The sequence below is a fragment of the Peromyscus eremicus genome, chromosome 12 (assembly GCF_949786415.1).
Source record: "Peromyscus eremicus chromosome 12, PerEre_H2_v1, whole genome shotgun sequence".
In the NCBI taxonomy this organism is placed as follows: Eukaryota; Metazoa; Chordata; class Mammalia; order Rodentia; family Cricetidae; genus Peromyscus; species Peromyscus eremicus.
In genome coordinates this window covers 75,201,290-75,223,868 of record NC_081428.1, presented here as the reverse complement: position 1 = coordinate 75,223,868, position 22,579 = coordinate 75,201,290, and the positions used below count along the sequence as shown (strand labels likewise).

Below are 22,579 nucleotides of genomic sequence, written 5' to 3'. Positions count from 1 at the left end.
GATGACACATGGGCCTGGTGGGAGGCCATGGGGGCTAATGGGAGCCACTGGCTCATTCTAAATAAAGCAGATCCACTCAAAGGAAAAAAAAAGAGCTGCAGTTGCAAAACCTTGTCCTGAACACATGATTATTGTATTAAATTCCCCTAACCATGAGCTTTGGTTACAGGGGCTCTTTGTCCATGTCTGGAACTCTATCTTGTGGTCAAAGGGGAAAAATTTTATAAAAATGATGTGATACATATATACATATATATGTATATATATTTATATGTATGTATATGTGTATATATATCATGTAGAGAAAGGGAGGCAAAGTTTTTTAAATCACCTCAAAACACTTAAAAATAGCTACTCTTGCCTGACACCCTCAAAAACTGGGCCTTAACTGCCTTATGACTTTTACTCGTGGCCCTGCTTTTCTGTGAGCTCCATTTTGGACCTAGGAACTGTAAAGTTGCAAAGCCAGTATGGCTTATAAATATCCAAATTACAGCATTAAGTTTGCATGAATGATTTTTTCCTCCGTAATAATGTAAGGACTGTTATTATACTTGGCTCTGTGGGGACTGGAAGTGTTTCTCAGAAGGGGAAGTTCCAGTTCGAGGCTCTTTCAAGAGCCTCATTCTCATGTACTTGCTGGAAACCTTTTGGAAACCACATTCCTTTTTGCATGCCTTTCAGCAATGTGATCCCTCCCAGTCAGAATGCTTCCCAGACCACCTCATCAACCAGGCTTGAGAAAGAATGTGACCACTAGGGGCCGGTGCACTGGGGAATAGGTTCTGTTCCCATGCGGTGTAGGATGGAAAGGAATGACTTGTTGTTGTTATTGTTGTTGGTGGGGTGTGTGTGTGTGTGTGTGTGTGTGTGTGTGTGTGTGTGTGTGTGTCTCTGTGTGTGTGTGTCTGTGTCTGTGTCTGTGTCTGTGTCTTCCTCCCAAGAACATTTTGTCAACTCCTAGTATATTTCTCTAGTGAGTTCAATAATTCAAAGTCTCTAATCTGGGAAGGAGAAAGAAGAAATTTCTAATGCAAGGTTATCAAATTCTGTGCAAAGTTGCTAGACTTGGTCTGGATTTGGGGTTGAGAATTTTCTGACAAATGTCAGAGAAATTCATAGATGTTTTTTAAATAGTTAGACTAAAGAAAATCAATCATAAGAAAAGCAAAATAAAAAAAGAAAAGCAAAATATTTCTCCCTTACTTCAAAATTTCAATTTTTGAGAACCTAGGAGGAGTTTTTAATATTACACGATTAGAATTGGATGATTTATTTATTTAAGGAAAGTCAGTTAAGTAAATCTCAACACAAAGGGAGAATATCCAGCAAATAGAACTAAATGACTTCTTAAATTATTACACACTGTCAATGTACACTCTTAGGGGACATGAGAACAGAAGAGCTGGCCCTGCCCCTTGCTGTGGGATGTTCTGTATGCTCTGAGTGTGTTACTCTGATTGGTTAATAAATAAAGTACTGATTGGCCAATAGCCAGGCAGGAAGTATAGGTGGGACAAAGAAAGAGGAGAAGGCTGGGAAGTGAAAAGCTGAGGCAGAGAGACGCTGCTAATCATCAGGATGAGAAACATGATGTAAGGATACCAGTAAGCCACAAGCCACATGGCAAGGTATAGATTTATAGAAATGGGTTAGTTTAAGATAAAATAACTAGATAGCATGAAGCCTGCCACGGCCATACAGTTTATAAGTAATATAAGCATCTGAATGATTATTTTATAAGTGGGCTGTGGGACTGTGGGACTTGGCAGGACTCAGAGAGAAACTGTCCAGCTACAGCCCCTAACCAAGTGCACCAATCTGGAGACCAGGTCCTGCACCTTGCCTGGGCAAAACAGAAGAGCTAGCTGTGGTGGTGTGAGTGCCAGCGGGCTGAACCTGAGGTGTGAGAGCAGGAGAACTGGCCCACTTCCTTGTTGTCTACTACTTCATGGGTGAAATAGCTCAAGAAGTGCTGGAGAGCTTGCCTGGGTGCGACAATGAAGGAAAGCTGGCAGGGTGACCAACCCAGCTACCATACAGGCCCAGAACCAGGACAACAAGGTAGCCCATCCCAGTATCCACCTCATATATGAACACTGTAGCGCGTGAAGGGGCCAGATCTGCAGACTCAAAGCTACATGATCTCCATTACACAAGGCAACAATATGATCAAGACCAGTCCAGTGAAGGACCAATATCAATAGTGTAACAGAAACCAGAGGCCTTGTACCAGACCAATGACTCATTGCAGTGAATACTTACAAGTAAAGATTTATGGTCTAAATGGAATACTGTATGACTCACTGGGCCACACTACAGCTTCCACTCTGAGAGATTTTTGTTTGTTTGTTTGGTTTGTTGGTTGGTTTCACTTTTCAATTTTTTGGGGGGTGGGTTGCAAGGACAGAAGGCAGAAGGAATGGGATGTGGAGATGAGTGGGATGCTTGATGTAAAATCCACAAAGAATCAATAAAAATTTCAAAAAAAATCATGTCAATTATCAGAGATTTCCAGGGAACTCCAAGAAACACAAGGAAAGCCCATTATTCTCTATGTGATGGGAAAGTGTGCTTAATAGAAAATGAATGGAGACAGGCTTGGAGGTCTGTGTGTAAAATAGTAGAGTCTAGAGCTTAAAAAATTGGCACCTAACTGTGCTTTGCATCTTTCCTTCCAGACAATCTTTCTATTACAAACTGGCCCTGGACATTTAGCAGACTGGCTGCTCAGGTTTATGCACATGCTCCATGGTGTCTTGTTGGCTGGGCCTCTAGCCTTTCTCCTGACCAACACATTTTATTGTAGGTCTGTGACAACAAATTCTTTATCTGAGAGTCTTTCTCTTCCTTTTAAACAATAATTAGCTAAGCATTAAACTTTGTCCAGCAATGATTTCCTCTCAATACAAAGAAATTATTCCATTGTCTCTGGCCTCCTTCTGAGGAGGAATCTGCTTTTAATCTGAGCATGTTTTCTTTGTGGGTAGTTTTATGATTTCCTCTCCCCTGTTAGCGTTTTGAGTGTGTCTTGGCACAGATTTATTTTTAAACTTTCTGGTTGAAAGGAGACTCTTCATTTTGAGTGTTTTCATTTGATTTGGAAGTTTCTTAAGGACTTTCTACTTAAATATTATCTCACTCTGCTTCTGTCTTCCCCTGTCATACTCCTCTTGTACAGCTTATCAACTAAAGGCAGCCACATCATGCAGAAAACACAACTTAGTGTGAACTGAATAAGTAAGAGAGATTTGTTTCTTTATTAATTTATTTATTTAGGTTTTCTCACAGTCTGAAGACCTCTCAGCTCCCTCCTTTGTGTATAGCAACTCCACCATTTGCACTCTGTCCATGTTCCACACAGAGAACTGGGAAGGAAAGAGGTGAACTTCCAAAACTTGACTTGGAAATTGCTACATCTATTTTATTGGACAGAACTATGTCATCTGGGTAAGCATTTTGCCCTGGGAAAACAAGGAAATCTTTTTTGTTTTCTAGTGGGAATAATGTCACCCCAAACAAATCAGTACTCTGTAGTCAAGGTGTCAGGATGGTATTGGTAACCAGGACCTGCCTGTGTGAGTGGCTTTGCACAGCATCTTTTGTCTCTCAGTAATGCTTTCATGTCATTGCCCTTTCAGTCTGACTTCTTCAAATACGCATTTCTTCTTCACTATATCTAAGGTGAGTTGTAAGCAAATATGAATTATTATTAATGTTATTAGTAATAATATCTCACTTATTAAAATTATTAATTCTAGTAACTATTGCTATTGCTTCTTCTCTGAAATTTAAAATTTTTTCTCAGCTACCTATTTTCCTTTAAAATAAATTTTCTTTCCTTTTTTTAAAATTCGTTTTTTGAGACAGGGTTTCTCTGTGTAACAATTCTAGCTGTCCTGGAACTTGCTTTGTAGACCAGACTGGGCTCAAACTCACAGGGATATGCCTGCCTCTGCCTCCTGAGTGCTGGGATTAAAGGTGAACCTATTTTCCTTTAAAATAAATTTTCTTTCCTTTTTTTAAAATTCGTTTTTTGAGACAGGGTTTCTCTGTGTAACAATTCTAGCTGTCCTGGAACTTGCTTTGTAGACCAGACTGGGCTCAAACTCACAGGGATATGCCTGCCTCTGCCTCCTGAGTGCTGGGATTAAAGGTGACTTATCTTTCTTATAGAAACTCTTTACCTTTTAATAATCTAATAATGTTTATAACTCATGGCATTCTTATTGTTTTATTACTTCAATTTCCTGGGATTTATTGTTTCTATTTACTAATTCATTCATGACAGAAACTTCTTTGTGTTTAGAAAATTTGATTATGAGATTCTCATCATTACAGTTTGAGTCTGACCTGTCCCCCTACAGGCTCATGTGTTCCCCACATTGTTCCCCAGCTGATGATGCTAGCTGGTGGTCCCACTTCTTGGTATGGCCCATCTGTTAGAAGTATGCCATTAGGGGGGCTTTGAAGACTGTGAGACCAAAATGAGCCATCTTAGAAATAAGACCAAAATGCTTTCACCCTAAAATTAAGGCCTAAGATTTTTCCTTTTGGGAATAGGCCATTAGTTACTGAAACCAGTCAGTTCAGATTTCAGAAACCAGGAAGTGTAAAAGTACAGAGTCACAAGATAGTCACGAGGTAATGCCTGCCAGACTATGGAATGTCCTCTCCCTGGTTTCCAGGGTAACTGACCATAAAAATGCCCCCCTGAGGGCAGCCAATGAGAAATGGTGGCGGGCAACCACTCCCTTAGAAGTAATTTCTAGAAGCCCCTAGAAGCGAGCCAATCAGAATTGTACCTGTACTAGCACCCCTAAATGATGTAACCTTGTGACTTTTCCCTTTAAAAGCTGAGCTTGCAGATAGGTGGGCGCTTCCTCCAGCCTCCACTGCGTTGGATGTATTGGACGAAGTCCCTGCCTAGGCTTGTATTGCTTTTGGATATCCAGAATTAAACCATGCTTTTGCATTCCGGCATGCTCGTCTTTGGTGGTCTCTCTGGGGGTCACGATCTGGGCACAACAAAGACTACATCTGATTCTAACCCCAATATTTCTGTTTCTTGTTCTACCATCATGTGAGGAACCTCAGCCCCATGTACCTGGTGGCATATACTCTCACATGTCATGGACCTCAGATTCTAGAACTTTAAGCAAAAGCAAATCTTCTGTTTTGTATGTTGCTTCTGTCAGGTTTTTTGGGTATGGTGAAACTAAAATACACTCATAAAAATCATAAAGGCCTCTCAAAAATTTCTTCTGCCATCTTGTGGGGCTGTGTTGAGATGGTCCCCCCAGGGTAATTCTGTGCTTAATGTCTGTGTGCTTTGGTCATGTCTGCCATATAAGGATACTAGATCATGAAAGACCCTCTCATCTATACTGCCATGAATGACAAAACTTACTTCTTTGTGTATCCCATCGTGTACATGTGCCATGTTTTCTGTGTCTCTTCATCTGGAGATGGGTGCAGATTGTCTGAAACTCAATTCTTTGTGTATTCCACTTTATACATGTGCCGTGTTTTCTCTGTCTCCTCATCTGGTGTTGGGTGTAGACTGTCTGAGGTTCTCACATCATCCAAAAGGCCACGAAGCTCTTGTTCCCACAAAGCACATAGACATAAACAAAGCCTCTGTGCAGCTCTTATTTTCCTGCTAGGAAAACAAACACATAGCTTTACTATTTGTTCTTTAGGTATACTCTTCAAGAACTAATAAATCCATATAGAGGGGAACAAAAGATTAGCAGTTCTATTTTATGCCCCCTGACTTTTTGCCCTTAGGAAATATTGGGGAACACAGTACCCCATCTTCATCTATTCAATCACCAGCCAAGCGTGCCTGGAGCAGACATTCTCAGAAGGCCTTTCAAGAATGGACCTTCCTGTTGTCTCCAAAGGGCGTGTCTTTTTGTTCTTCCAGAAGCTCACATGGCTATCCATCCTCTTCCAGAACAGGAGAAATTCCTCAGGAGTTCCCTGGAATGGCACTTCTGTTCTTTATCAGGCCACAAACTGCTGGCCTGAAGTGTTTACAAGATACCCTACAGCTTTTCAGAGTGACCTGGTTTCAGAGAGCAGTCCCAGGTGGAACACAAAAGCTGCTCAAGGCCCCAGACAGCAGGAAGCCACATCATAGGAATGAGGGCCGCAAATGCTCTTGTGGGAGTAGTCAGGCTTGCTCTCTGGTTGTCTGATTAAGTAAGATTAGGAGAATATGCTAAAATGAGCAGGACAATAAGGCTCCAAAATCCCTCTTCCTGACTTCAAATGCTTAGGGGTGTTGAATACTTAAAGGGCACAAGATCCTAAGAGGGAAAAGCATCTTTTCTTCTAAAGAAAACAGGTACATTCCTTCCTCTCTTCTCTTGCCCACCCCCTCTCATTCTTATCCCTTCTGCCCACCCCATCTTCCTTCCTGGGATCACCTACAGGGAAACAGATCTGAAGCTATTTTGGAAGAGAGCAGTGGGACTGATTTTTGTCTGTTGTAGTTGGAAGAATGGAGTTCATTGAAAAGGTTTCAAAATTCTATTAATGGAACAGAGCAGAAGTCATTTTTGTTGACTAACAACTATTTAGACAGAATTTGTGTGTGTGTGTGTGTGTGTGTGTGTGTGTGTGTGTGTGTGTGTGGTTTTTTTTTTTATTTTTTATTTCCCACTTCCCTACCATCCTTACTGATTAAACAGTGAAAATAGTTTTTTGAGACAGTTTTGCTATGTTATCCAGGCTGGCCTTGAACACCTGGACTCAGGCCATCTCTAACTTTAGCCTCTGATGTAGCTGAGAAAAGGTATCTATCCCTATGACCAGCTTGAGTCAATTTTTACAAAGTAATTTTATGAACACACAAAGGGCAAAAGTCTTGCTTTGCTGAAGAACACACCTCCTTCCTTGTCTTAAAGTCTCAGCTCTCTCTTTCTCTCTCTCTCTCTCTCTCTGATTAGCCATTTTAATCTGTTATGATGTGTTTTATCTGTGTGGATATACTTGATGGCCCTCATGGAAGGTGTGTGTTTCACTCAGGGTTTTTACTGGTATAACAAAACATCTTGCAAAAGCAATTTGTGGAAGGAAAAGGTTTATTTCAACTTACAACTCTTAGGTCACACTCAATCACTGAAGGAGTCAATGCAGGAACCTGTGGGCAGGAACTGAAAAAAGGCCTTGGAGGAATGCCACTTACTGGCTTACTCTGCGTGACTTGCTCTGTTTTTATAATACGACTCAGGACAACCTGCCCAGTGGAGACTCCACCCTGCAGTAGGCTGAGCCTTCCTATATCAATCAATAATCAATAAAAGGTCCTACAAATTTGTCTACAATCAAATCATCTGGAAGCATTTTTTTCAATGGAAAGTCCTTTTTTACAGATGACTCTAGCTTGTGTCAAACTGACATAAAACTAGCCAACATGGTGCACCAGCAAGTTAAGCTTCATGGAAGAAGAGCATCACACTATAAAAAAAAAGGCAGAGAGAGAGAGAGAGAGAGAGAGAGAGAGAGAGAGAGAGAGAGAGAGAGAGAGAATAGAGAAGTATATGAAGGGGGAGGAAGTGGGTCTAGGACAGGAACACCAAACAGGCATCCCTATATAGATGCTTCATTACAAGGCACGTCTCAAAAAAGGAATTGCCAGAGTTAATAACAGAACTGAGCTCTCTTTATTCAATATTAATTTTAGTCAAATACCAGCCTTCCACATACGGAAGATTTGGGGAAAATGAATGTTGGCTTGGAGCGTAAGGCTCACAGATGTGATGACCACTGACTTGAAACATTAGTGTGAAGGCGTTTGTTGATAGCTCAAGGAACAATTTCTTCCACATTAAATACTTTTACTTTGTTGTCCTTGAAAATGAATTATGTTTACTTTAATTCAAAGCCTCAAATTTAACTTGAATGTACTCAGATCTCTCTCATGCTGGACTTGGGGTGAGTCTCGGGTAGGCACCTGTACAATTTGTATAAGGCCCCAGTTCCTTCCTCAGTGTGAAAAAGAATGGCAAATGAATTGCTAGCTTTTGTGTGTTCCCAGTTATAACCACATTGCCTGGCTTGGGTGCAGTGTTCCAGGATAGTGGCTTTTTGATAAATTTGGCAGTGCAGTGGGTCTGCTGGACATGAACAAGTTAACAATGTCCTCAATGCTACAGTCAGAGTACCTATGCAAATTCAGGTGCACAATACAGGTGCAGAAAGCTCTAGAACAGGATTTGGGTGGTTGGTGGCCTCCTAGTGGGTCTGCTTCCAGTATATCTGTCCAGCAAGAGCATATCACCTACTTCAGTCTTGGGCTTGGGCAAATGCCTAAGTCTTTGTCTTCTGTAAGAGGTTGTAACACAAATGGGGAAAGCAGGAGAGACTTCAGTGAAATGACTGGGTCTAGCAATGGCTCAGTGCTGCACTACTACTGAGGCCCTTCAAGGGAGAGCTTTTGCCAAAACAATAGAATCTACCTCTTGTGGAAAACTGCCAATCTCCTCCTTTAAGAGTTAATCCAGCTGGGCTGGCCAACCGTAGCCATCCTCAGGAAGGCACACCTTAAACTTTAAAGAGATAGGAATAATTAGCTCTTCACTGAGACACTGTAATTTTCCTCCTCAGAATCCTCCACATTACATTCCTTACTAGCTGCAATTAAGTTCAGCTATGTCGGCCCACCTTTTTATTTGTTTATTTGTTTGTTTGTTTATTCATTCATTCACTCTGGTTCTTTCTTTCAGATACTATCCAGAGTTTAAGTATACTTTCTATGGCGCTTTGGGTTTCTTTACTCTTTCCTACAGCCCTGCTTCCTGCCATGTGGCTAACCTCAACTCAAATGGTATGGCTTTCTCTCTTCTTCCCTATCTTCCTCCTCTGGGCAGCTGCCAGAGATTTAAAACCTGCCTGCTCTGGAGCTTTTCTTCTACATGCAAATAAAATTGTCCTTGAGCTTCTGTTTGACTCTGTTCCTATTTTTTTTTTTTTTTTTTTTTTTGGTTTTTCAAGACAGGGTTTCTCTGTGTAGCTTTGCGCCTTTCCTGGATCTCACTCTGTAGACCAGGCTGGCCTCGAACTCACAAAGATCCGCCTGCCTCTGCCTCCCAAGTGCTGGGATTAAAGGCGTGCGCCACCACCGCCTGGCCTATTTTTTTTTTTTTTTAATTTGTATTAATGATACTAAAAAGCCCAAGAGGGGCTCTGATTTCCTGGGTATCACCAGTAGGAGTGGAGGCCAGTTTTGTGTTGATGGTAAGTAGGAAGGCTGCTGAGGCATTGTAGGTGGAGGTTTTAAATGGCTCCATTCTACTTGCTTAAGCTTTTGAATTCAGCAAGTAATTTATCTTACTTTAAATCAAATGCCAGTCACAGCAAGTCACCCTCAGCATTCAGGTCTATGAATGGGGATAACATTGACACCACAAATATGCTCTACATATGAAGTTAGATATGGAAAGCCTTCTGCAACTGTCTCCCACCCCTGCGTTGCTAAGTCCATGTTGTGAGAGTATTAGGCTTCAGGAACCACTGCCTAGCAGCGTTGGAGAGACAAGACCAGCGCAATCATTTGAAGACTGTTCCTTCTAGTTCTCATGTCCGTGTTCATTCCCATAAGGCCCGTTCTTCAGACATATTTTCAGATCTTTGTGGAAAGACCTTTGTTGTTTCTCTCTTGACAACAAGGCTGGCCTCAGAGGCAGCTGTGCAGCTGATGGCAATGCTGCAATTCTCTCCTTCTGCAGAAAGTGAAAGGAGGATCCAGGATGCAGAGGTGTGGCAAGGCAGGCCCAGTGAGTTTGGGAGAACTTGTTCTCTTATTTTGATGCTCAGGGATGGCAAGAGGAGGCCTCTCCTAAGCTTCTAGCAGGTTGCCTCTGTGAATCTTATAAGCATGGTCCCTTCACTGTTTTAAGAACATCTTTGCACCAGATGCATGGAACAAGTATGATCCCTTTTAAGTATAGATGCAGCTTATGCAGAGCTGGCAGAGCACTGCCCTGTTGAAAGGATAAGGAGGCCGTGGACTTGGCCATCTGGGCTAAAGATTCTAGCTGAGCTGCAGAGAGGGTTCATAGACAGCTCACTCTGGATCAACCTCCTCCTTAAGGATACTGGCCTGATCAAAAGCATATCATGATGACAGGACAATCTCTCTTCAGCTAGGAGAGAGGCTTGGCAACTCCACATTTTGCTTACAATTGAAAGACTAGCTCCATGTTTAATGTTGCAGCCTCTGAGTTCCATGTGGTCTTAGCACACAGTTGGTGCTTATGAAATGTGAACAAAAGGTTGAAGTACTCCATTAGAAGGTACTATATGTCAGCTTAGGCACCTTCATGCCTCTGCTTAAGTAGCACATGCTCCACCATAGAACTCAGTTTTCAAGTATTTCTTAGGACCCATTCCACACACACCCCCACATACTCTGCTTACATGCAACTTCACTCATGCATTGACTACTTCCCACTTCCTAGAACATGAGCCCTGAGTTATAATGAAAGAGACATTTTCTGTCTTGTCAATGCTTTTCTCAGATGCTTAGGACAATATCTGGTCCAAATAGTCACTCAAAAATATCTCATGAACTTGGGTGAATGGTTTATAGTGGTTATGAGGTAATATACATGTGAATTATAACAGTACTTCATTATCCAGGAGTCAGAATTTTGGCAACTTGAAATTATGGAAAATGCTTTTGAAACTAGAAATAAAAATATGCTTAATGCTAGAAGCATCAGGAAGAAACTCCCTGCACCAGAAACAAAGAGTGGACTTGCTCATCCTTGAAAATGAAGTCCTTGACTTCCACACGATAAGGAACAAGGAAAGAAATGTGTATGGGCCACCAGAAAGCCTCGGCCTGGCTAGAAGTCCACTGTATTTGATTGAGAATCCCATGGCTCTAGACAGACACCCATTTCCTGTGGATAAGGCTTGTGGGAAGGCCTTTGCTCCATACTGGGACTTTCTAAGTATAGACAAGTGAAAGAGCAAGCTTGACTCACCTGGGGTTGGTTCACTTAGCTGACTCCTTATTGTCCAGTAGATGTTCACTGATGTTAAAGAGAAAAAGAAAATTGTGAGGCTTTCAAAGATAAAACCACACAAAGATAATTCTTTTTATGTTCATGTGTTCATAAGATGCATAGTTTTACTCCACTGTTTAGATAGACTCTATAAATTATTTATTGTAAGGCTTTCTGACCAGAAGAGACTGAGAATATAAACAAGGCTGTGTGTGGCTGGTACTGCCACAGGTGCTCTTATTATTATTGCTATTTTTCAACTGCATTTGTGTGTGAATACAGAGAGAAATACTGTGGGAAGAACAGGATGTTTTTGACACTTACTGATTGCATTGCTTAATATTGTAGTTGCAGATTTCATAAGATTCCTCTACAGGTGTTGGAAGCATCAAAAATAGATGTGGCTGTGCTCTATGCCCAGTGATGGTGAACAACAAAAACCCAACCAGTGGGTTTGTGATGCCAGAAACAAACCTCATACAATCCAGACTGGGAGGATGACACTGATGGGAAGTCAGGTTCTAACTGTGTCACCCTGTGCAGTTACCTAACCTTTGTGTATGGAGGGCTTGTTTCCACATTGTGGATCCAGAGAAGCAATAGATTCTGTGACAATGGGCAATGTGCAATCATGCAACCAAGTAAGTTATTTGATAGGAGAAAACTGTGGAACCCTGTGTGCTACTCTTGGAGAAGTATTTCTACTCAATACACTGGAGTTTCACTCTATTTATTTATTTCCTTGCCTCTAATTTAGTTAACAGATATTTATGGGGTATCCAATCTTACAGATTAGGAGTCACCACCAAGGTCAACAGTTAGGGGTGAATTTGGAGCTTTTCTCTCAGCTTGTATGTGAACCTGTAATCTAGTGCCAAACACAGCAGGTGCATTAGCCATAAATTGCAAGTGAAGAAGACAATCTACTTCAGTGTGGCAACCATGGGCACTCAGGGTGGGGCTCCCCAAACCTACTAGAGAGTCAGCATCCAAGGACTAGGGTTTTTCTAGGGTTGGGGTAGACCAGTGGAAGGACTCCTTCCCTACAAAAACTCAGTCATAATTATCACTACTTACAGAGTCTCAGCTCTATCAGTCTTCTAAAGGCTGAGCCTCCCAGGAAATAACAGAGCGCAAAGTGGCTACACTTAAAGATGGACCCACTAGCGAGGCGGTGGTGGTGCATGCCTTTAATCCCAGCACTCAGGAGGCAGAGCCAGGTGGATTTTTGTGAGTTCGAGGCCAGCCTAGTCTGCAGAGCGAGATCCAGGTCAGGCACCAAAGCTACACAGAGAAACCCTGTCTCAAACAAAACAAAACAAAAAGATGGACCCACTGTGTGCTTCTCTAGTGTGAACATGGGTCCTTCAGCTTCCCTTTAGAAATGTTCATAAAGAACCAGAAAAGCAAGCCAAGTGATTGACCTATAAGACAGCTGCCAGCTGTTAAAAGCTTAAAACTTCTTCAAAAGACAATGCAAATATCACACCATTTGTTTCAGCCAAGAACCACAGTAAAACACATAACAGTTAAAAACATGAAAACTTTAGTTCCATCTGTGTGCCCCGAGTACAATCATTCTTGAGACTTGGTTTCCTTGTTTGTAGTATAAGTGACCATCAGGGGCTGTCGGGATAGATCAGATTGGCATGTGAAAATTACCTAGACAACACTTGGCACATGGCAAGTGCTCTCCATTGCTCACTACCTTTTGCATATTACATCCTGCAGCTCAGGTGAAGAAACTGAAGTGCAGAAGGAAACAAGCTTATCCAAGGTCACCAATGCAGCTTGTCCACACTCTCTCCTAAACACGATACCTCCTCATAAGTCATACAAAGTCAGCAGCAGGACAAGAAACTGCAGAAAGCTTGCTGCTAGTCCAAGAAAGACTTCTGCCTTTCCCCCTAGAAATGTCCCCAGGTCTGCTCCCAGTCTGTAGTCAGTAAAGGCTTGTGCAGTACAAGCAGGGTCCATGGATGGCTATGACCACAGCTGTCATTCATCCTGACCTCAGAGTCCTGACAGCTCTGCATCTTGTCCAAGGAAATCCAAAACAGACCACAAAAGGACAGAGCCACTACATCATGGGCAAGATGCCCTCCTTTCCTTTAGTATGAAAGACACCAGATAAAGTTGTCAGTTTTTTTTTCTTTTTTTCTTTTTGGTTTTGTTTTTAAATCATATGCCTGTAATTCTTGTTAACTGCTTGGCAGAAGGTGACCATAGTTTGAGGATGACATTGATTTTATTTCAATTTAGTTTTGCAGGAGGTTTGTACTCAAGCTCTTGCCTTGTGTAGTGTGCATTGACTTCTAGCTCTGGCTAGCAGTCATGATTGCTGGGTTTTCCTGCCAGGAAGCTGTGGGTTCCACAGTGACTCTTGCTGTGGTATGAAGTCAGAGAACACCGTGAGACAGTTGCATTGAAGAGCCTTTGGTGGGCAAGTTAAAAAGGAGGTTTCTAGCTTTGGCATCACTGATGCTCAGGGCCAGATCATTCTGTGTTTGGAGTGACAGAATTGACCTGTGTGTTATAGGGTATAGGAAAAACAGCCTGATCTCTACTCACTATCTGCAAATAGCACATATCCCCTAGACCCATGGCAACCTCAAATATATCCAGATTTTGCTGATGTGCCTGAGGAATGTTGTAATACGGAACCAAGAACCACTGGGTTATATATTTGAATCTTCAGCTTCTTCAGGTTGATATGAGATTGTGATTTCAGGGCCCCAAGCTGGCCATACGTGGGGTAGGAGGAGGAAAGAGTTCCTGATGGAATCCCTTGAATTAAAAACACTAAATAATGCTGATATGAACATAGCTGAGCAAGTGCCCTTGTGGTATGATTGAGCATTCCTTGGGTATATGCCCAAGAGTGGTATAGCTGGATCTTGGGGGAGATTGATTCCCAATTTTCTAAGAAAGCGCCATATTGATTTCCAAAGTGGTTGTACAAGCTTGCATTCCCACCAGCAGTGGAGGAGAGTTCCCCTAGCCCCACATCCTCTCCAGCATAAGGTGTCTTTGGTGTTTTTGATCTTAGCCATTCTGACAGGCGTAAGGTGGTATCTCAGAGTTGTTTTGATTTGCATTTCCCTGATGATTAGGGATGTTGAGCAATTCCTTAAATGTCTTTCAGCCATTTGAGTTTCCTCTGTTGAGAATTCTCTGTTTAGTTCTATAACTCATTTCTTAATTGGACTGTTGGGCATTTTGATGTCTAATTTCTTGAGTTCCTTATATATTCTGGATATCAGTCCTCTGTCAGATGTGGGGTTGGTGAAGACCTTTTCCCATTCTGTAGGCTATCGTTTTGCCTTGTTGACCATATCCTTTCCTCTACAAAAGCTTCTCAGTTTCAAGAGGTCCCATTGATTGATTGTTTCTCTCAGTGTCTGAGCTACTGGTGTTATATTTAGGAAGTGATCTCCAGAACCTGAAAACAACCTAGATGCCCTTCAACTGAAGAATGGATAAATAAAATGTGGTACATATACACAATGGAATACTACTCAGTATTACAATGACATCATGAGGTTTGCAGGCAAATGGATGGATCTAGAAAAAATCATCCTGAGTGAGGCAACCCAGACTCAGAAAGACAAACATGGTATGTACTCACTCATAGGAGGATACTAGATGTGGAATAAGGATGACTAGACTGCCACTCACAACACCAGTGAGGCTACCTAGAAAACAGGACCCCAAGAAAGACACGGGGATCATCCAATGACGGAGAAATGAATGAGATCTACATGAACAGCCTGGACGTGAGTGGGAGTAATGAAGGGTGAGGGTCGAGGGAAAGAGAGCTTGGGGGAGAGGGAGATCCCAGCTGGATCAACAACAGAGAGGGAGAACAAGGAATAAGAGACCATGATAAATAAAGACCACATGAGAATAGGAAGAAGCAAAGTGCTAGAGAGGCCCACAGAAATCCACAAAGATGCCCCCACAATAGACTGCTGGCAATGGTCGAGAGACAGCCGGAACTGACCTACTCTGGTGATAGGATGGCCAAACACCCTAATTGTTGTGCTAGAAACCCCATCCAATGACTGAGGGAACTGGATGCAGAGATCCATGGCAAGGACCTGGGTGGAGCTCCAGGAGTCCAATTGGCAAGAAAGAGGAGGGTTTAGATGAGCGAGAATTGTTGAGATCAAGGTTGGATAAAGCACAGGGACAAATAGCCAAACGAATGGAAACGCATGAACTATGAACCAATGGTTGAGGGACCCCCAACTGGATCAAGCCCTCTGAATGGGTGAGACAGTTGATTGGCTTGATCTGTTTGGGAGGCATCCAGGTAGTGGGACTGGGTCCTGTGCTCAGTGCATGAGTTGGCTGTTTGAAACCTGGGGCCTATGCAGGATCGCTTGGCTCGGCCTGGGAGGAGGGGACTGGACCTGCCTGGACTGAGTCTACCAGGTTGATCTCAATCCTCAGGGGAGTCTTTGCCCTGGAGGAGATGGGAATCGGGGGTGGGTTGGGGGAAGGGAAGGGGCGGGAGGGGGGAGAACAAGGGAATCCGTGGCTGATATGTAGAATTAAATTATATTGTAAAATAAAATAAAATAAAAATAAAAAAACAATAAATAAAAAGGCTGCACAGTGTGGCATAGCTGACCAAAACAAACAAACAAACAAACAAACAAAAACCAAAATCAAAACAAATAAACAAACAAAAAACCAACCAGAACAATTAATTCCAGCTTTTTTGAGAACAATTCTGAACATTCAAGGGCACATTGATTGGACTTTTTCCCTTGCTGTTTGAAAAAGCTCATTCTGTAACACACATCCTACTCCCACCACATCGAAACCCCAACACTTCCGTATACTGTCTCCCTTGAATTGAATTGAAGGGTCTAGGAATATAAAAGTATAAAATTATAAGCTTAAGAGATAAAAACTGACAGTCATCAGCTCTAAAGGTTAACTGCTAACAAGGGCTGTTTGCTTTACAGCCAGCTCCTCTGTCAACAGCCGGGGGTTAACTTTTAACCCCCTTGCCCCTTCTAGCCAACAACTGCCTGGACCAAAGTTAACTTTTAATAGTTGTTTCTATGTGACTTCTAGCATGCATCTCATGGCTGATGGTCCTACATGACTCCTAGCATACACCTGTGCCTGATGCTATAAAAGGGACCCAGTAACAGCCTCCATTGCTACAGGCCCAGAATTCCAACACTGGCTGTGGTCTCAGCTTTTGTGCCCTGCAGTGTTTTATTTTATTTTGTTTTATTTTTTGAACATAAGAACAGGTTATAATTAAAAAGTTCAGGGTTATTTGAAACTGGAAAATATTTACCCTGTAGAAAATAGTAAAAATGATAGCATTTCCCAATAAGCACTTTTAAGCCAAGTGATAGCTGAATTATCCATATAAATATTGATTAGATTCTGGGATACAGAAGAGACCTATCTTCATCCATTCAGAGAGCTATGTTTTACTTAAGTTGTGTAAGTGGGATTCCTATTCATCTTCCCCTTCACTGTTTGATTAACCACAGACATTTTTTCTATAGGCTAATCCATAATTTAAAAAGATTTTAGCCTCTCTTCCTGATGTTTTATTTTAATTTTAATTTTTTTAATTTTCATTTTTCTGGAATAAAGTTTGCTTCTAGTTTAATAGACTTTGGTGGTCTGTCCCCTATTATTGTGTGACCCCGGACCCAACAGAAATAAATACCAAAAAGAGGGTGGGGGCTCAGAATAGGTAGAGTACTTGATGGTCCCATCAAGACTGTGTGGTTCATGCTCTTTCTTCCAGACTTCCTAGAAGCCTACAGTGCTCAAAATCTTCCTTTCCCTAGGGACTGAACTGAGGTCAAAGGAATAAAGTCAAAGAAGCTGACCCTTCAATAATCAACGGTGTCCTGTAGACTTGTGGTGACTGCTTCTGTCACTATGATTATACGTACTCGTGCTATGTGTCTTTCTAAGGAGATCTATTTTTGTATATTTAAGAGTACGTGTCTGTGTTTCTCTACCCGTGTTTGGATGTGTAAGTCTTCAGTGTATGTCTCTGTATCCTTGTGTATCTGCACACATAAATGTTTGTCTACTCACATGTGTGTGTTAATGTGTGCTCCTGTGTAAGTCTCTTTTTCTTGGTGTGATTGAGACTGTAGGGTGTTAGTTCTGGGAAGGCCTTGCTATTCCTTCCATCCAGTATGAGAAGAGGCAGCTAGGAATTGTTCTGAGTTGCAAAGAGAGAGAGATAACAATGGTTTTATGCAGCAGGTTTCAGATGGGTTTTGTTTTGAATCTACAAAAATACAAACACAAAAATTAGTAGATTGTAATACATGCTGATAAAAACAAACAAACAAAAACATCTGTATAGAATGCATCAGGAAACTCCCCTCCCCACCAGTCCCCACCCCAATACTTTATGAGCCAAAACTTCAGTGCCAGGCCTTACTGGACCTCTCTACCATTTTTATAGAGGTTTCAGTTATTGAGCCTCAGGCATGTCATTTGTGCTACTAATTCTCTCAGATCCAAGTGTGCAGACATTACTATTGTTGAGGACCAGAAGGAGTGGATAGGAGATGCAGAGCTTTGTTACTGACCTAGCCATTGTCTTATTACTGGAGGTTAACTGAACTGAGAGACATCTTCATCCACAGGGAGTTCCCTCCTGGTGAAGCTTTCCATTGGGGGCCTCCCTAAATTGATGTGACACTAATCTCCCTCTTGTAGACTGGGGACCTTTCTTCATTGTCTCTGGAAGATGGAAATGAATGTTAGTGAATAGGCTCTGTCACTGGAAAAGACTACAGAAGACAGAATTGAAATGTAGCTGCTAGGTCCTTAGGGCAAGGAAAGAGAGGGCTCTCAGGCTTAAGGTCTTCCTTTCTCTGTGTCTGTCATGCTGGGAAAGTCAGGTCACAACAGTCCTACTTTTAACACTGCTTTCTGAGTTCAGGACCACACTTCTTTGTCTCAGATGGGCTTGACCTGTCATTACATCTGAATCATTGTAATGGGCTTTTTTTCTAGCCAGAGAAGCTCCCACCCAGTCATAGTGTAATTCTTGAATTAGTAAGTATATTTAGTTCAAGTGATCAGGAACAGGGAATGGAACCTTTGTGGTTAAATTAATAAATGAATGTGAATTAACAAATAAATACATGTAGACAAGTTTCTAACACATGAACCTCTGGAGGATACATTCAATCATCACTAAGACATAGAGGACAGGGCTTAGTAGCTGGCTACACTTTAGAGTTAAGGAAAAGAAAAAAATATGGGTTATTCTCAAGTTTTGATTTGAGTGTGAATATAATATTACCACAGTTAATGATAATTATGAAAGAAGAAAGAGACTGAGGGGAAAAGGCAGAAAGTTAGATTTTAAGACTTTTGATGCCAGGCGGTGGAAGCACATGCCTTTAATCCCAGCACCCGGAAGACAGAGGCAGGTGGATCTCTGTGAGTTTGAGGCCATCTGGGTATATAGTGAGGTCCAAGACAGCCAAGGCTACATAGAGAAACTCTGTCTTAAAAAAATGAAAAAAAAGAAGATTTTTTATGTTGGAAGTCTAAAAATTTTGTAGGCTTGAAAGCTGAAAGCTGGTAGACAGTGGAAGACCTGATGATATTAATAATTGGAGGTTCAGAATATGGTGAGATCTCACTGGAATGTAGGGTCCCTATCAAAGATGGTCTTCTGCAGTGAATTATAGACTTGATTTGTGGTTTAAGGTTTGATTAGATTTTACTATTAGAGAGTAAAGAATAGTTTAAACTTCCTTCTAGAAATCACCATCTACAGTAAGAGTGACTCTCCAGGATGGTAGTATAATACCCTCAGCAGGCAGGACATAGGGAAGACACAGCCTCTTCCCAGGAAGGCTTTGGAGGATGACAGTCATAATAGAAGAGGAAGCAAGCATTGAATATGGAAATTTCAATGTCTGTGAGCACAAGGTTTTCTATAGAGCAAAGATAAAGAACTGCCAGACTCTGAGCAAGGAAATTATGATACAACATGAAGCTATGTAGTAGACATGATGAGTATGTGCCAAGTAGTCATGGGTAGTTGTGAGCTGCCTTCTTCACCTTTGTATCCTCAGAGCCAGAGATAGGGTCTGATCCTTAGAGGTGTGTTACGGGAGCTATCATAGGAGTGATGAGACAGGGAAATCAATTAAAGAGAAATTCTGCAGATATTCATCTGAGATAGGACAGTGATGTTGTCTTTGGTAGACACTGGAAGGACAGGGGGACCAAACAAGTTTAGTTTGGGAAGGAAGAGGATACATTTCCTTGCCAAAACACTGAGCTTCAAAGTATTATCTGAGTTGCTAGAACCTGGGCCCTGGCAGCCCCAAGATGCCAATTATAATCTAACAATAACAAAATGCTGAGAAAGCAGGTTTATTCAATGTGGCCATGTTGGTCAGAGTAACAAATAACAAGATGGGAAGAGAAACCCTCTAAACTCCAGTCTGTCTGTAGGCTAATAACATGAAGCTTTATTTAAATGGAAGGTAAGAAGTATGCATCACTAAGCAGTTATTAAGGTGTGGGTCCCTCAGCACTGACCCATCACCATCTTGGCTCTAGTATTTCCTGTAAAGTGGTCTGACAAACTGTTTGAAGTGTGTGAAATCTCTTCCTGAGGAACAAATTCCTTTTCTGACTGGCACCAGACCTACCCTTTCCTTTCTCCCAGCATCTCCCTTTCCTCCAGACTCTTTGGGAGAAAATTACAACTCCTCCGGGACCATTTTTTAATAACTCTGATAGGAAGAGAGGCACAAATGTTTCTCTTCAGAATATCCTTATTGCTGCCAGGAGGGTTAAAAAAGGAGGGTGTAAAGTTCATTTGCAAATGTTAATAGCAGTGTTAAAGTGTACTGATTCTGTCTGTCTAACCTTTAGATCCTGTGTTATTAGTAAAAACTATCAGGAGAGAGACAATGCCAAGACAACATTTATAGAGAACAGTAGAGTCAAAGCCTCAGACAGTGGGTTCAACCAGGATCAGGTAGAGTTGAAGGAGAGAGGTGAGCTGCAAGTAGAGCCAGAGATGGAGGATGAACTCTGCAGAGAGAAAAACCCACCCAGTAATGCCATCAACTAGAACAGGCTTGTCAGCAACAGCTGGATGGTATGTTTTGAGTCTTCTGGAGAGACATGACAATGGTGGTGGGCACTATCATTAGTCAGATGTGCCCAGGTTATGAACAATGTGAGTGGGTAAATTAAGGTTGCAGGTCACAGGGATTTTCCAGTTTGTCTTTAATGTAGCGTTCCCCTCAGTCAGTCAACTTCAAATCCTCCTTAAAAAGGTAAAAGTTGCTGCCAGATAAGAAACTTATCTGTGTTCATTTCTATCCAATCCCTGAAGTGCTGAACCTCAGAGATGATTCCTTGAGACACTTTGCCTCCACATGCTCACCTGCCAGAGTGCTTTGTGCTCAAGAGAGAGGACACACACTTGTACTTCTGTAAGAACACTTTATCTCTTGTCTGCTCATTTTTGAAGGAGATCTTATGCAAGATTTTTTGTACTGCTAAGGCTGAGCTGTGCCCTTACTGTCTTGTGGCCAGACACTAGAAAGAACCCTAGCTTATTAGCAAACTTGTACCCTTGCCAGAAAGTGGATCTGAGACACATGTGGCAGTCAGTCCTCCTGACTCAGATGAGGTGGGGACTGAGATCACTCAGTGCCGAAGGAGGCCTGACTGGCTCAGAGTCCCCTCCTGTTGAAGAGATAAGTAGTTCTGCAGGGAGAAACTTTTGCCTCTTTCCCTGATGACCAGGCCCAGCTTCCAGTCTACCTGTTTCTACCACACCCAGGGAGGTTCAGCTACTGTACCAGTTCCTCCTTGGAAGAAGCAGTGCAAACCTGTTTTTGAAGAACTTGATAGTTACCATATACCATATTTTTGTGGGTATTGAGATTGGTCAATAGTTACTGGAGAACCGGAAGGCTCGACCAGATCTGTTCAAATTGTGATGCTGTATGTTCTTAGATTTTTGAGTCTGACCAAAAAAAAATAAATAAATAAAAAATCAACCATCAGAATTACTATAAAATTAAAAACAGTTCTAGCAAGCATGGCACAGCCCCACTGCTTGATTGGTGAGAGTTTAGGGTTGTAAAAAATGGTTCCTGTCTTCTTTTTATTACGACTCAGCTAGTAACGACTGTGTAGGCGGCAGGAGATCAGAAATAAATGTCTAACTTGGATTTTGAACAATTGGGTTCCGCTCCAAAGCGCACTGCCTGCCCACTGACCCAGCTCAAGTTTTACAGGGACAGCAAATAGGTGTAGTTTGGGAAGTCTCAGCCCCGCCTCCAGGGTGGTGGGGCGTCTGCACCCTGGAACTTGCTAGTTTGCTAGTTTGCAAGTCGCTCCTGATTAGAAGGCCACGAGCTGTTCTGCTTCCCCATTCAATTCCGAGAACACCCCCCACCCCCCGCGCTCCCCAAATCATCTAGTTTCTTTAGTTTCTTCTCTTTTCTTCCCCGGAGGCATTTTCTTCTTTGATTCCTTTTCCTCCCTCCTCTTTCTCTTTCTGTTGTTTTTACAGTCTCCCAGTAATGACTAATTGGCTGTGTTTCCCAACTTTTTTATGTTTCTCTTTCTCTTGTTACAAGCGGTACTAACCCCGTGATATCCACAGGGACCTATAGACAGCCAACATTTCCCACTGATATTCAGCATTCTCCTTTCTTTCAAAGTGTAAAACATTTACAAGGAAATGTACAAATGCATTAGGCACATTTCCCAGGTCGGTCATTAGCGCGCCTCTGAGCCGGGGTGCGCTTCCCCCTCCCTCCCCCCTGCAACGGTCCCCTTTGGAGCGCGCGTTTCCGCGTGCCAGCGGGGCGGCCCGCGAGACCGCAATTGCTCTGGCCGGGATTGACGAGCCTCGGATGCCCATTTACTGCGCGCGGCAGCCACTCTGGAGCCGCGGCACATCTGGATGGAGTCAGGCGCGGAGCGCCAGGGGCCAGCGCAGCGCGGCGGCGAGCGCGAGGGAGGCCGGCGCCCGGGCCGCCTCCGCGCTGCCCCCGTGCGCTGGGGCTGGATTTCCTGATGTAAACAGAGCTGCCCTGCTGGAACACAGCCGCTCTGAACCCCGTGTCACTGAGCGTGCTTTATCTGCTCAGGCTCAGCATTGCGACTTAGGAAAACAGAAGCGTTGCTTTGAATTTAAACAGCCTCAAAGCCACAACCCATCTCTTCTGGGCATGGGAGGAGAAGCCTGGCAACCCAGCTCCCGCCTTTGTGTGTTTACTTGTTCCAGTTTCTGGTAATTTGGGAGCTAATTTCATTATCTACAGCAGAATTGGAAGCAAGATGCGTTTTCTGTTCGTGATGCTAAGGGCATGTGTGAGTCTCTGTGCAGAAAGTTGGACTTGCCTGCTCAACAACGGTCCTCATGCTGTGTGCCCAGGCTCACGGGCTTGGGCGCTGGGCTTTCTTGGGCGTGGCCGTGATTTGGGGTCTTCCGGGTTTTACCCCAGCTGTGGAATCCAGTCCAGCCAGGCTGAGCCCTTAAAGCCTTTCCCTTTCAG

The 22,579-nt window shown here is 42.6% G+C and overlaps 1 long non-coding RNA gene across 2 annotated transcripts; it reads right to left on the bottom strand.

Moving 5' to 3' along the window:
• Positions 1-3,257: 3,257 nt before the first annotated feature.
• LOC131922392 (uncharacterized) lies at positions 3,258-21,012 on the bottom strand. 2 transcript variants are annotated; one of them, XR_009382264.1, is made up of 4 exons: positions 20,900-21,012; positions 11,001-11,048; positions 5,411-5,662; positions 3,258-3,368 (listed from the first exon to the last, which is right to left on the bottom strand). It is a non-coding gene; the product is annotated as an uncharacterized LOC131922392 (long non-coding RNA). The 2 variants fall into 2 exon arrangements; XR_009382265.1 differs by lacking the exon at positions 3,258-3,368 and adding an exon at positions 3,399-3,679.
• Between the last annotated feature and the right edge of the window lie 1,567 nt (positions 21,013-22,579).